Here is a 14171-nt window from a genome sequence, read left to right as displayed (position 1 = left end):
GATTAAGCTAGAAGCATTTCTTTCTACATGGAAATATTATAAAGTTGGTAAATGTGCACTTCAGCAATGAGCTGTCAGTGCTTTTCAATGGTGCTATCAGAGCAGGAGTTTGGGGGTGAAGCCCAGGGCCGCAGAATGAGCAAGATGACCCCCAAACGCAACAGGTCTGGCTCATTGCATTTGGAAATTAGTGAAGCAACCCACAGCACCATTTTGTTTTATCTTGTGCATGCTAAAAGCCAGTCTAACTCTTAGTAATGGCCTGCGTTATGAGAGTCTGCTCTCCTTAACTTAAAAACGTTGCATTTTTTACTGGTTTCTTATCTTTGCTAGCATCACCATCAGCCTGAACAATTTTACAGGCTTCCTGTTTTGACCACATCAAGCACTTTGTCTGCATACCCTCGGCTTAGCTTTTTCTTTCTCCTTTGCTCTTTTATAATAATCCCAAACGTTAGCCAGTGTAAACAAAAGAAGCCTGAGATCCAGTGTGCCCCTGAAATCAGCAAAACAGATCTTTTCCCAGATGCGACAAAAAATTCTGGCAATCGCTCGATTGCCTACAGTAGTTTATTTAAGATTTACAATTAAATTTAAAATTATTTAGCACTGAGACTAAGCAAAAGAGAGAATGTGTGTAAGAAAACAAATGAACCAAAAAAGAACTAGAAGGTGAGTATTTACTACATTTATATACAACTTTGCCTCCTTCTCCTCCCCATGTTATCCTCATAACAACCCTGTAAGGTGTAGCAGGTCGAGAGGCAGTGACTAACCAATGATGGCTCCCCACATCAAATGGAGGGTGTTTTTTGCGTGGTCGCGTGCAGCCCCCCCCAATCCTACGCGGCTCCCTAAAATACAACCTGGCTTTGCCCCCTCCCACGCTGGATACCTGGAGGTTCCCGCCTAACCTCAGACAGTTAACCAATCCCGGTGGGGGATGTGGCATTGCCAGGGGAGTTGGCTAGGTAGGGTGGGACCGACCTGCCCACACAATAGAGGGTGAATTTACTTGGGAGTCCTCAGTTGGCTCCAGAGCTTCTCCCACCCTGCCCTCCCTCAATTATGCCTTCTTTTGCAGGTTAACCTCTTCTCCACAGGTATGCAGGCGCTGCTATGTCATGGTTGCTGTTGAAGGGCTGGAAAGGAATTTTCCTGCATTGGCAGGTCTTGCCTTCCTCATAGCAAAATGTCACAACTTTGGTGGTTTCAGGCCTTGGGCGGAATCCTTTAGTCTATCTTCCCTAAATTGAGGGTGGGCGTGTAGCAGTGACCCCCTCCCCCGCGGCAGCGATCCCAGGGTTCCCCGTTAAAGGGGTTGTTTTGAGGGGAGTCATTGGCCATACGCCGATAGGTTGTCAGTGGTCTCCCCTGCGTTGTGGAAAAATGGGGGCAGGGCGGGCTCTCTGCTTAAACATACGTTTTCCAGAGTCAGCCCAATCCCCACACATTTTGGATAACCCTGATCTTCCCCAGATCCCCGGCTGGGGACTGGGAGAGATAAACGCCCAATGCCTGAGCCAAGGTCTCCCTACATCTGAATCTTTAATAAAGTTGTGGCCAATTTTAATCCCATAACACGTTGTCATGAGTTCCACTAGGGAGTTGCCTGGGCTTGGGGGGGTCTCTGCCTGTCCACGCAAACATTACCCAGTGAGTTTCATGGCTGAGTGGAGTTTTGCATCCTGGTCTCCCAGATCCTAGTCCAACACACTAACCACTAGGCAAAGTGGTCTTCCTGATTTGCATGCTGGAATTCTTTAGGCTCAGTTTCCCCAAACATTTTTATACAAAAAAAAAATGAAATGTATTTTTAAAGTAATAGTTTGATATGTAGAGAGTGCAAGGAGGTGTTGAATGCATAGATCAGAAGGTTCTATAAAAACTGGCAAAACTGAGGAAAAAAATCTTTGCCGGGTCACATTAGGACAAGTGATGGACTGCTAGGGGGTCTGCTCTCAGTGATGGAAATGGAATTTGCCTTGCCTGTAGCAAGTCTGAATGTGGTACCCTTTGCTTTAAATGTAAATATGTATCACATGGTTATAGCTAGCATGTCAGCGGCAGCTGCAATCTCTTATGTAATGACTTATCTATAGCACGTATACACTCAGAAATAGTTAGGAGCAGATCAAAGTGCATATCTGCATGTCTCCTTATCACAGATGAAACCCTTAACTCACATGCTAGACAACATAATACAAAAAGCTGTTAAAGTGCCTGTTTGACACGCATGAGTTGTTGTTGTTTGTTGCAAGGGAGATTATTAGATCTAATTCAATAAGTGGTCTGCTGTATCCTCGGTTGTTAGGAGCAGTGGAGTCTAGTTCATTATGGCAAATGGGGCACTGCCCCACCAACTTCAGTCTATCCTTAACCAACCCCCATCTGCCTGCCTTTACCCAGTCTGCAGGGTGACACTGCCTCTCAGCTTCTTCCTCCTTAGTCTCAGCAGGAAAGACAATGGAGAATTAATTGGCTCTGCCTGTCATTGGCTCTGGCGCCACCTACTGCTAGGCTCCCTGCCTTCCGCCCAATGGGCGCCAGCCACCACTGGTTAGAATTTCCTGGACATAGCCAGTATTAGGCCCATCTTAGAAAGCAAAGACATCACCTTGCCAGCAAAGGTCCATATAGTTAAAGCTATGGTTTTCCCAGTAGTGATGTATGGAAGTGAGAGCTGGACCATAAAAAAGGCTGAGCGCCAAAGAATTGATGCTTTTGAATTATGGTGCTGAAGGAGACTCTTGCGAGTCCCATGGACTGCAAGAAGATCAAACCTATCCATTCTGAAGGAAATCAGCCCTGAGTGTTCAATGGAAGGACAGATCCTGAAGCTGAGGCTCCAATACTCTGGCCACCTCATGAGAAGAGAAGACTCCCTGGAAAAGACCCTGATGTTGGGAAAGATTGAGGGCACAAGGAGAAGGGGATGACAGAGGACAGGATGGTTGGACAGTGTTCTCGAAGCTACCAGCATGAGTTTGAGCAAACTGCGGGAGGCAGTGGAAGACGGGAGTGCCTGGCATGCTCTGGTCCATGGGGTCACGAAGAGTCGGACACGACTAAACGACTAAACAACACCAAAAAGCAGCGTTGTGGCAGAAATCGCTGAAATGTCCAGGAAAAGCGTGACATGTGGCAGTCCATGTCAGAAGTGTAGATTTTAGGAAATTTCATTAAAATGGCTTTTTAAAAATCCATTTTATTTCTTGAGATTTTGCAAAAAAAAAGTTTATAACTTTGTCCAAATAAGCTCAACAACTTTTGTGTCTGGATTTTCACTTTTTGAAATATGGCAACCCTAGGTAAGAAGGGAGTTACAGAAACCAACCAGCTTTGATCATTGTCACATTTAGTATAATCAATCTCATCTGCTTTCTGACAAGGAATCATGGTGGCCACGATGACGTTGAATGAGACCTGTGGGACAGAAACAAGGAGAGGAAAGTGGCTTCAGTGTCACTGTCTTGGACATATAATATCTTCCTCCCACCATCTGTTTGTATCTTCTATCCTCTGTGTGGAAGATGGCGATGGATTTTATCCAACTAATTCATACTCAGAGTAGAGCCATTGAAATCACCAGGCTTAAATTAGGCTGTAGTCCTACCTACACTTACCTGCTCAACTCCCTCTCTTTTAAAGAACCTCAGCTATTCTTTAAGCTTTTTAAAACCTTGCCCTTATCTTGCATTGAATGCCCACATTGAAATCAATGGGACTTCCTCCCAGGTACATGTGTATAGGATCACAGCCTACCAGCACCTGGATTTTACCTGGAAACTTCTGTATGCAAAGCAGATGCTCTACTGATGAGCTTCTGCCCTTCCCCATATGTCAAACTATTAACAATTTATGCCCACACTTTCTTTTCCGCACACGGAACAGGAAAAGAACTTTGGCAGAATTACAATGGGGGGGGGGGAGAGACACACAAATTAGCAGTGCAACAGGAAACACAAGGGAACTCAAAACAGAACACGTTCTGCTTCCAAAAAAAGTTTGAAAACTGGAGCACCTACTTCCGGTTTTGCAGTGTTTGGGTTCCAAGTTGTTTGTAAACTAAGTTATTCAAAAAACGAGGTACCACTGTATAGGGTGAAACAAATATTTCCAACATCTTTCAAAGCCAAAACCCAAATGTAAAGGTTCACATTTAAAACACTGGGTAGCCTGAGACTCTGTAAGCCAATATGGAGTTAAGCCAAACCACCTGATGACATTTGGAAAGATGTTGTACTATGTTCATTTGGCTCCTATTTAAGCATGGCATTGCATTTCTCTCATCACTCTGCATTGCTTCTTTCACTTGGATCTTATCCAGTTCCCTTATACATTTTGTGAATCGTGCACAAGCCTTTTGGAAGTCTATTCCTTCCTGCAGCTCAGCTGCACCATTTATGGAGGCCACCAACTCTTCCTAAAATGGGAATATCGTGGGGCGGGGGGAATGAACATCACACAGAAGGCCTGAAAGAGAGCAGGTGGCCCAGTAGTAAAGATCCCACACCAGTGACAGGTTAGAAAATGACAGGCATGTTATATCAAATTCCATTCTTTTGGTAACAGGGTAAGAGGACAGCTGTATGTACAGGGTGGGAACATCTCTTATGCCAGCTGGGGCTAATGGTTTTGTGTTTCAGATTTGATACTGAGAATATTGCATTAGCTGGGGTTTGAATGCTTGGCTGAATGGTCTTCTAATTCCTAAAGTAAAAATACTTGTCTTGCCTTTTGCTGAAAGGGGCTCAAGAAAAGAAGTCGAGTTTATTTACTGCTCTTGGTTGTCATCCTAAAGGCATCATCTTAATATATTTATATCTATATTATCAAGAATCTCTTGAGAGCCAATATTTCAGAGATAGTTAACTCAATGCAAAAATTCCTCGCACAGTTGATTAAATGAAAGGCAGCACTAAATAACACTCTATCTATAGTACATACTTCATTCATTGCACAGACCTGGCCTGAGGCTTGTTTTAAAAAGCACCAGATGTTTCTTTGAGAAATGTATTTGTCTTTGTGTGATGACAGATGCTTTCTGAAATCACAAAGTATGTAATAGCAGAGTTTGCCATTTGCAATCAGGAAATTCAATTTGTATCCTCAAAGGCACAACTTGAAGGGCAAAACCCAGGTTTTATATGTCTATGTGTGTTTAAAAATGCTATATAGATGAATGCTGTTTAACATTATGTACATTCACTGCTACAACAAAATTAATTTCTACCGTTGTGGGGTTTTTTTGTTTTTTTTTAAAGGGAAAACCAGTTTCAAAGCCACTGATGGTGTAAAACATTCTGTATACTTTATATACTGCAGATGAAATTTTTTTATATATAAAAACCCAGCAACTATAAGTTCCATATGCTTCACCTCAGGTGACCTTATCAAGATACATTTTTCAGAGGTATCATTATTATCAATTTACGATGGGATGGAAGGTTCACAGGCTATGAAGGACTTGCTCACGAATTCATTGACAGCTGCACGCAATATTATAACTAGGAAGTGGAAGGGGCAAGCAGAATATAAAATGGAAGAATGGTATAAAGAGGTGTGGGATATAGCTATTAATGATAAATTAATATGTGCCATTAAGGTAAGATGGGGAATATGCAGGAGAAATGATTTTGAGGAGATGTGGAGGGTGTTTGTAGAATTCATACTGTTAAAATGGAAAGGGGTCAAACCATCACAAGAGGTGTTGAAATTTTGAGGTTGGGTAGTTACAATGGAATGGTCTCGGTGGTGGGGTGCACATTTTTTATTCTGATTTATTTATGATTATTACTTTGTCAAAATACAATTTTTAAAAGATGCATTTTTAGTGGGCAAATAATGTTGCTGCTACTTAGGTCTAGCTAACTTGAGGGACCAACTTCTTCCTTCCCACTTCTCCAGTCACTGTGGTCTTCAAGAGTTGCATTTTTTACTACAGCATGTGTTCCCAAGGTCTCCTCTGTAATCACTGGGCCTTCAGCGTGCTGTACCAACTCTATGGAAATCTCTGCCTTTGGACATTTGGGAAATGCCTACCATATTATGTTTTAGGTGCTTGATCAAGACTTATCTCGCTACACAGCCTAGTTAGTCCCTCAGCATGTGTCTGCACAGCTGACAACCGTTCATTGTATATCTTGCATTTTATTTTGTATGTGCTATACTGGGTTTTAGGTTTTCAAATTGTGCACCATTTTGGTATTTATATGTTGAGTGCTATGAAATTTTGGGGAAATAAAATAAAGCAGGGGTTCCCAACCTTTCTATCTAAGAAACTGTTGTGAGTATTACAAAAGAACCCTTTCACAGAAGAAAAACTGGCGAAGCTCAGAACATCCCCAAGACTGGCAAAGCGGCTGCAGACCCCCCAAAATACAAATAAAACACAGACAAAAAGAAGAAGACAATCTGCCTCAGAATCAATGGAAAAGATATAATTTAAAAGAAATCTAGGGAGAGGCAATTATCAAAGAGCTGCAGCATGGTGACCTCAGGTGCCATGTTAGAGACCCTTGAAATGTAGGGTGGAATCCAACAAAGGCATTGCAACAGGAATTTGCAATTTCTACTCCCCGCCCCCATCTGCTCTGAAGGGTTGATGGAGGCAAAGGAGGACATCATCCATCTTCTTGCCTTGGAGCAAACAGCTGGCAGAGGGGGGCAAAATTATGATGGAACAAAGGAATGTAGCTGCCTTATACCATGTCAGACCATTGGTTCATCTAACTCCATATTGTCTGCAATGACTGGCAGCGGTGGCTATCTAGGACAGGGGTAGGCAACCTAAGGCCTGGGGGCCGGATACGGCCCACTCGCCTTCTCAATCCAGCCCACAGATAGTTCAGGAATCAGCGTGCTTTACATGAGTAGAAAGTGTCCTTTTATTTAAAATGCATCTCTTGGTGATTTGTGGGGCATAGGAATTCGTTCATCCCCCCCCCCCCATATTATAGTCTGGCCCACCACATGGTCTGAGGGACAGTGGACCGGCCCATGGCTGAAAAGGGTTGCTGACCCAGGGAAATCTAGGATTTCCAGCAGGGAACATTTTCAGCCCTCTCCGGTGAGTGATGCTGAAGATTGAACCTGGTGCCTTCTGTGGGCAGAGCAAATTCTGTGTTTCTGATCAATGACCTTGACTAACCTGCAGTTCTCTAACTCTGAGGTCAGAGGGGAAAACCCCACCCTGTCCACGAGAGCTTCCTAGAGACACTTGTTGTTCAAGCTGTAGTTATGCAATCAAGAAGTCCTACCTCTGAAAGACCCTTTCTAGCTATGCTTTGCTCTGTGTTGAAGGCGAATTCCACTCTTTTCCACTAGCCAACGAGGAGCAGAGAGTTGTGTATCAGAATTAAACAGATACACATGACATTGCAGCCAGATGTCTTTGGGTATGATTTTTTTATTTTATTTTACAAGAGATAAAAACCATGCCTAGTATGGTTTCTCAGCATGACTGTTTCAATTACGTATTTTAAACAACCTTCAAATGCAGTGCAGCAAATGGATTCAGCCACGATTTGAGTTGCTTTCAATGCCAGGTATACATAACAGAGAGATGCTGAGGCTGTGTGTGGTCTGAAGCAATTGTCTTTTTTTTTCTACTGCACATTTTCTCGAAAAGCAAATAGACCTTTGCTTATGCCCTGAGTCACTGCAACTGTAATGTTACCCGGTTATCTTTAAGACACAATTGGGAGTTGTGGAAAGGAAAAGAGCCACTTCAGTCAATCATGTACAGAAAGCCCCACGCCAACCGACAACAAGCACAAGATATACAGAGTTCACAGCCTCAGCGCATGAGAAAAAGTTTTATTTACTTCTAATGGATGGATCATTTACAAAAGCAGACCTGTCTTGATCATCAGCATCTCTAAATGTGCACTGGGAACAACTTAAAAGGCTTGGGGGACACAGATTTTCATACAATATGCCAATGCTAATTTATATATAGATATGCAGCTTTTGACGGACTTCCAGAAGTCCAGACTTTGGCTCTTGGGCGGGATCTACACTGACCGGTCTAACGTTATTTCCCCCTATTAGAACAATATTAGGTATGCCGTTCTAAAATGTTACAGGGCATACTTGCGAATAAACACCATTTTTGCCTTGCTTTTTTTTTTTTTTTTGTCAAATGTACATAATGTCCAGCCACACCATTTTCCAAAATGCTGTTTTTTCCCCTGCTGCTGGTGGCTGGTTGCTCTGCTCCGCCCTCTGGTGTCACATTTTAATTCTTCCTCCCTCCCTGAACACTGCCCCTCAAATACCATTGGAGGGGAGGTAGAGTTTGAAGGCAGGGGGAAAAGGTAGAATGTTACATAGGGACAAATGAGCAGTGTTTCACTGATATAATGGCATAAAATGATTAAACATTAAGCGATAAAAAAGACAAGGTAATAACTCATTATGAGCATAAAAGGTGGGACGTCATGTGTCCATCTACGTTATCAAAAGCATTCCTTAGCCCTTCCTTAATTTGTCTCAGGGAGGGGGTGGAGATTAAGATGGTGGGGAAGTGGACCTCATTGGCATTGCTCATTGCAGCGGGTATGTGTGTGTGTGTGTGTGTGTGTGTGTGTATAAACCAGGGTTTGTCCTCCTCCCCATGTCACCAGTCATCTAAACTGGGGGTGGGCATAACTGACCATTTCTGTTTCCCACAGTTTCTCATTTTTCCAATCTTAACTTCTGTTATCCACATCAATTCCACATTGGTGGATCTTTGAAGGGGAAAAAAATCATAGAAATAAATCAGCATGTTAGAGTGAATTTCTCCCAATATTGGCATTTTTGTGTGAAACTTTGCCTAATGTGCACTTTTTTGGCAAAGCAAGTCCCCCTTTACATAATGCATTCTTATAGGTTACTTTCACTAGCGTATTCATTTTATTTACACACTGTACCTCAGTATATGCATAAGATCTAAAGTAAAGATACAAAAAATTAATATTGATAGCAGCAACAACCCCACCACCAACAGAAAACCATAATCCTCAGCTTTTGTAGCTGGGGTGAAGGTCTGCAAGGCAGGGAGCAGGTCTTCCAGGACTCACATATGAAATAAGGCCTCTTCTCTTGCATTAGATATCATTCCTTTCAATATTAGCAAGAATACTCTAAATTCTAACCACTGTCCTTCTTTGAATATATTGTCATTGTTGTTATAATATTTCATACATGACTTTTACTGTTTACCTCTAGGAATTTCTAACATAATCATCAATAGTGGATAAAATCTCTCTTCTTCTTCTTTTTAATCATGCCTTCTGATCACTTGAGAAGGGGAAGATTCCTGGACAGACAATGTTGCTGCTCTGCTGTCTAGTATGTCTACTTCCTCTATTCTTCCCATTATATATTGTGAAATGGAGATGAACTTGCCTTTTTGAAAGAAAGAAAAATGGAAGTGTTGTTCTTACTCTGAACCACTCTGGTGTCTTTAAAAATAAAATAAAAGTGGGGCATAGATGATAGATAGATGATAGATAGATGATAGATAGATGATAGATAGATGATAGATAGATAGATAGAGATAGATAGAGATAGATAGATGATAGATAGATAGATAGATAGATAGATGATAGATGATAGATACATAGATAGATTAGATAGACAGATAGATAGATGATAGATAGATAGATAGATATAGATAGATGATAGATGATAGATAGATAAATGATAGATAGATGATAGATAGATAGATGATAGATAGATAGATAGATAGATAGATGATAGATAGATGATAGATAGATAGATAGATGATAGATAGATAGATAGATGATAGATAGATGATGATAGATAGATAGATAGATAGATAGATAGATAGATGATAGATAGATATAGTATATTCTCTTCATTAGCATGAGCCATTCCTCCACTGGTGTCATGGCCCAAGATTCAGACCTCCTGCTATTAGAGGAAGGGTCTCTGGTGACCTGGAGAAGGGAACCTATGGGTTCAAGATCTACCCCAGGCAGAAGCAGATGTAACCGCCAATCCCTCTTACCAGGGAACTCTGAAGGGAATAGGGGTGTCCTAACAACTCTCAGCAAATTTAATAATCTAAAGTTCCCAGGATACTTTGGGGAAAACCATGACTGTTTAAGGTGGTATGATTCTAATTTAAATATAGCGAGAAGATGGGGCCATAGTCTAAAATGGTACAATTCACACACAGCATTAACACCTCATCTATGGTTTGTGAGAACTAGGCTAACACTAGAACAATGCTCAAGGTCCTGAGCATAAATGAAGTGTATATCATGGAGGTTCTGCTCTATTTATCTGCTAGTTGAACGGTAGTAACCCAAGGAAGTCTGCCATTTTGATGTGAACTGAAGATCTTCGGTTTGCCAAAAGTCAATTTGAGGATCTTCAGTTTGCCAACCAGCGTTCCACTTTGGGAACCACAAATAAATCCCATCCAGAGCTTTCTTATTCTATTAAAGTATCAAAAAATTAAGCTATGGGCCGAAATGTCACATTCTACTTGCTCTGAATCAGCCCTGGGCTGAAAAATAATTTGTGACTGGAAAATGACCAGTAGTTAATGCAAGCCAAAAGTGAACGAGTTTTTATTGTCTAAAAAATAAAGGAGGAAAAAAGAACACACGAGCTGATCTGGGGTTCCTGTTATTTCCTTTAATCAGAGTGTAAGTTGTTTCGTTTTTCCACAGGAGAAGTGTACAGCAAAATCCACAGCATATCAACTTTAATCTCTTAAACCAGAAAGCTGAAGAGAAGCTAATTTGAGAAGCACGGGGGGGGGGGAGCCTCAAAATGCAATGCCAAGCTGGTGCTTAGATCACACTGGATGTTAAAAAGTCTGGGGAAGATAAATAAATCAGCTCTGGATTTAGGGTCACGAGCAGCAGTTCCACCACACAGGGTGCCAAGCCGAGGGGGCACAAAATTGAAAAGATACATATCTGAGAAGATCCATTGGGGGAGGGGCACCAAATTTTGGCCTTGCACATGGTGCCATGTTACAAAAGATTAAGTCTATGCCTGGTACAGAAAAGACAAACATCTGAGGAAAGAGAGTTCCATAGATGTCGGGTGCCTACCACAGAGATGATAGATAGATAGATAGATAGATAGATAGATAGATAGATAGATAGATGATAGATAGATAGATAGATGATAGATAGATAGCTAGATAGCTAGCTAGATAGATGATAGATAGATAGATAGAGATAGATAGATAAACTTTATTCGCATTAGCCAACGGCCATAGCAACACATCAGCTTCTCACAATGGGCTTTATTAAAGCAAAAAGGCTAATTGGACAGCGTCTGAAGGACTTAGAGCAACAGAACAATCTGGCCATTATAAAGAAACTCTGTCCTTGGTATGCCTACCACAGAGAATACCTGGTCTCTCTTTATCAAGTTCCTATATTATTCTGTAGGGTCACTGTAAAGAATGCCTCCAGAGCATAGCACAACACAAGATCCTGCTGGTACGTTGCTGGTGGGACCTGGTTTCAAGTCATGCTTTAAAACTTCAATGGTAAGCTTGGGGCACTTTGAATTGTGCTTGAACCTGAACCAGCAACAGTGCAATTCTTTCAGCACTGGAGTAATATGTTCTGTTCACCCATTGGCCAGTTACAAACCTAGCAGCTGCATTTTGGATTAACTATCTTTTCTGAACAGTCATCAAAGGCAGCCCTATGTACAATGCACTGCAGTAGTCTAGCAGGAGGCTTGCCAGAGCAAGGCTACCCATGGCCAGACTCTTTCTGTTTTTGATGACTGTGAATGGAAATAGAATGTGGTCAAATAGGCACCCAACTCTCATCCTGATCAAAACTAGCACGTAATTTCCCATTGGCTCAGTTGTGGTTACTTTTTCATTTACATACATTACAATACGCACACAAAAAGAAGCATGAGATGAAAAGCTGGCTAATTGAATAATGTAAAGTGCTTTCAAAAAGGAAGGAATAGAAATGGCCTTTGTTCAAGAAACCGATTCTGCGAACTTCTTCATCTCAAGTCATGTGGTAAGGCACATGGCCACATTAAAAAAAAATCTTTTTTATCTTTCACACACTTGCACTTCTGTTTCGTCTTACGGCATTGATTCAGTCATTCTCTAAAGTTCAGCTCGGTCCCAGACCCGTTGGGGGCATGACCTCTCAGTTCCTTCATTGTGCTGAGGTTGTCATATTGACAAGCAAGTGTTAGATGTCATCTTTCTGCACCAAAAGCTGGCAAGCTCAGCTTGGAACAGCAACGCTCACATCAAAGAGACATCTTGCTGGAGACATCGCTTTCCTCTTCAGGGGGCAAACATTAGCAACATACTGTATAACCCCAAGTAACGTACGTAATTTTGGCAAAGGCTCTCCCTTCAGAAGATCCTAAAGTGACTTTCCAAAGGTCGCTGAGGCTTAGGCAGAACAGCGATGCGAATGTGTACATTTGTATGACATTCCCTTGGAAAATGCTTTTATGTTTTCTCGCTAAATGCCTGCTCAATTTTGTTATTGTTTTTGGCACTTCCCCTTGGCATGAGATGATGGTTTATGTCAGGGAGATCAATGAAGCTTTTTCTTTTTCTTTTTTTTAAACAAAAGAGTCAGTGACTCTGAATCACTCATCTCTTGTGTTATTTGTTTGTTTCCTATTTCCTATAGCTGGCTCGCCCTAGAGATGTGCTCTGTTCTATGTTCTCTGAAATTAGATGTTTTCCATGCAGCCATATGGATCTCTCTCTTTTTTCCAGGGGAGAAAGCATCATTTCAATGATACCTCTTGAAGACTGGATTTTTGACATCTTGAAATTCTACATAAATCCATGCAGATCAGCTTAGGTCATGGTGGGTGAGGGCCAGGCCAAGCTGATTGCAATTAGTTCCCATTGAAAATTAATGGCACTTAGGTCATGACTGACTTTTAACACTGATTTAAATGGGATATGCAGGTGTTTGCTTGAATGCATTGAGCCCAATGTTGCTTTGCAAGACTTGCAGGGGAACCCTGAGGAGCCCCACACTGAGGACTTCTGGCAGTGGCGTGTAAATAGAGATAGGGGAAAGGAGGAGGAGTGGTGGAATTGCTAGCTTTTTGCTTCTGAGTAGGGGATAATTTAAAAAGAAAAGGGGGTTCCCTGGACAGAGGGATTGACTGTTCAGCCACTCTGAGAACTGTAGCTCCATGTGGGGAATACGGGTCTCTTAACAACTGTCTCCTTAATAAATTACACTACAGTGGTACCTCTGGTTACGAACTTAATTCGTTCCGGAGGTCCGTTCTTAACCTGAAACCGTTCTTAACCTGAGATACCGCTTTAGTTAATGGGGCCTCCCGCTGCCACAACGTGATTTCTGTTCTCATCCTGAGGTAAAGTTCTTAACCCGAGGTACTACTTCCGGGTTAGCGGAGTCTGTAACCCAAGGTGTTTTTAACCCGAGGTACCACTGTATCTGGGAGTCTTCAGGAGAAGCCAGGGCTGTTAAAAGTAGTGTGATTCAGGTTTAAATGAATAGTGCAGATGGAGCCATAATCAGTGTTTTTTTCTGGGGGTATGTAGGGGTACGCATACCCCTAAACATTTTGTGAATCTTTGTACTTTTGTCCATTTACTGTATTTATTTTCCCCGATTTGAACTATAAAATGGTGATTTTCTTGAGTCAAAATGAGAGTACCGCTAAATATTTTTTTAGGAAAAAAAGCACTGGCCATAAGGATATCAGAACTTTGCTCTCCAGGAAACATTTACCTGAGAGAAAGCCCATTGGAAACAATGGGACTTCTAGTAGGACAAAACTTTGTAAGAATAAATAATAAATTATTAGCAATAGCAAGAATGAGTTCCTTGCCCTGTTCCTTCCCACTATAAATGTAAGTATTTAACATTTACCATAAACTAAAGGGCATTTAAATTTAGAAAATGAGGCTATGAGCTTGGAAGCCAAGATTCTTTCTTCTGTTGAACGAAATGAAGTTGCTTATAATTTTCACTCCAAACCACACCATACTCTGTAGTCTTTCTTGTTTCATACAGTTTGATGCGTTTTACCCTCCCAGTATACTTGTGAAATGTAAAAATACCACCACCATGTTTTCTTAATAAGATGTTTTCCCCTTTTATAAGCTCTCCAACACAAAATGACACCCAACCAAAAGCATTTCACTTAACATCTGT

General features: G+C 41.6%; 1 long non-coding RNA gene across 1 annotated transcript in view; it reads right to left on the bottom strand.

Annotated features, from left to right (window-relative positions):
• Nucleotides 1-3280: 3280 nt before the first annotated feature.
• Nucleotides 3281-14171, bottom strand: part of LOC310745881 — a 33673-nt gene continuing 22782 nt past the window's right edge. The window contains exon 3 of the long non-coding RNA XR_014540422.1: nt 3281-3426. This is a non-coding gene — a long non-coding RNA (uncharacterized lncRNA). The remainder of the gene's footprint in view (nt 3427-14171) is intronic.

The sequence above is a fragment of the Podarcis filfolensis genome (genome assembly GCF_964270895.1).
Source record: "Podarcis filfolensis genome assembly, chromosome: 12".
Taxonomy (NCBI): domain Eukaryota; kingdom Metazoa; phylum Chordata; class Lepidosauria; order Squamata; family Lacertidae; genus Podarcis; species Podarcis filfolensis.
The sequence above is the reverse complement of the archived record's forward strand: the minus strand, read 5'-3'. Positions and strand labels throughout refer to the sequence as shown.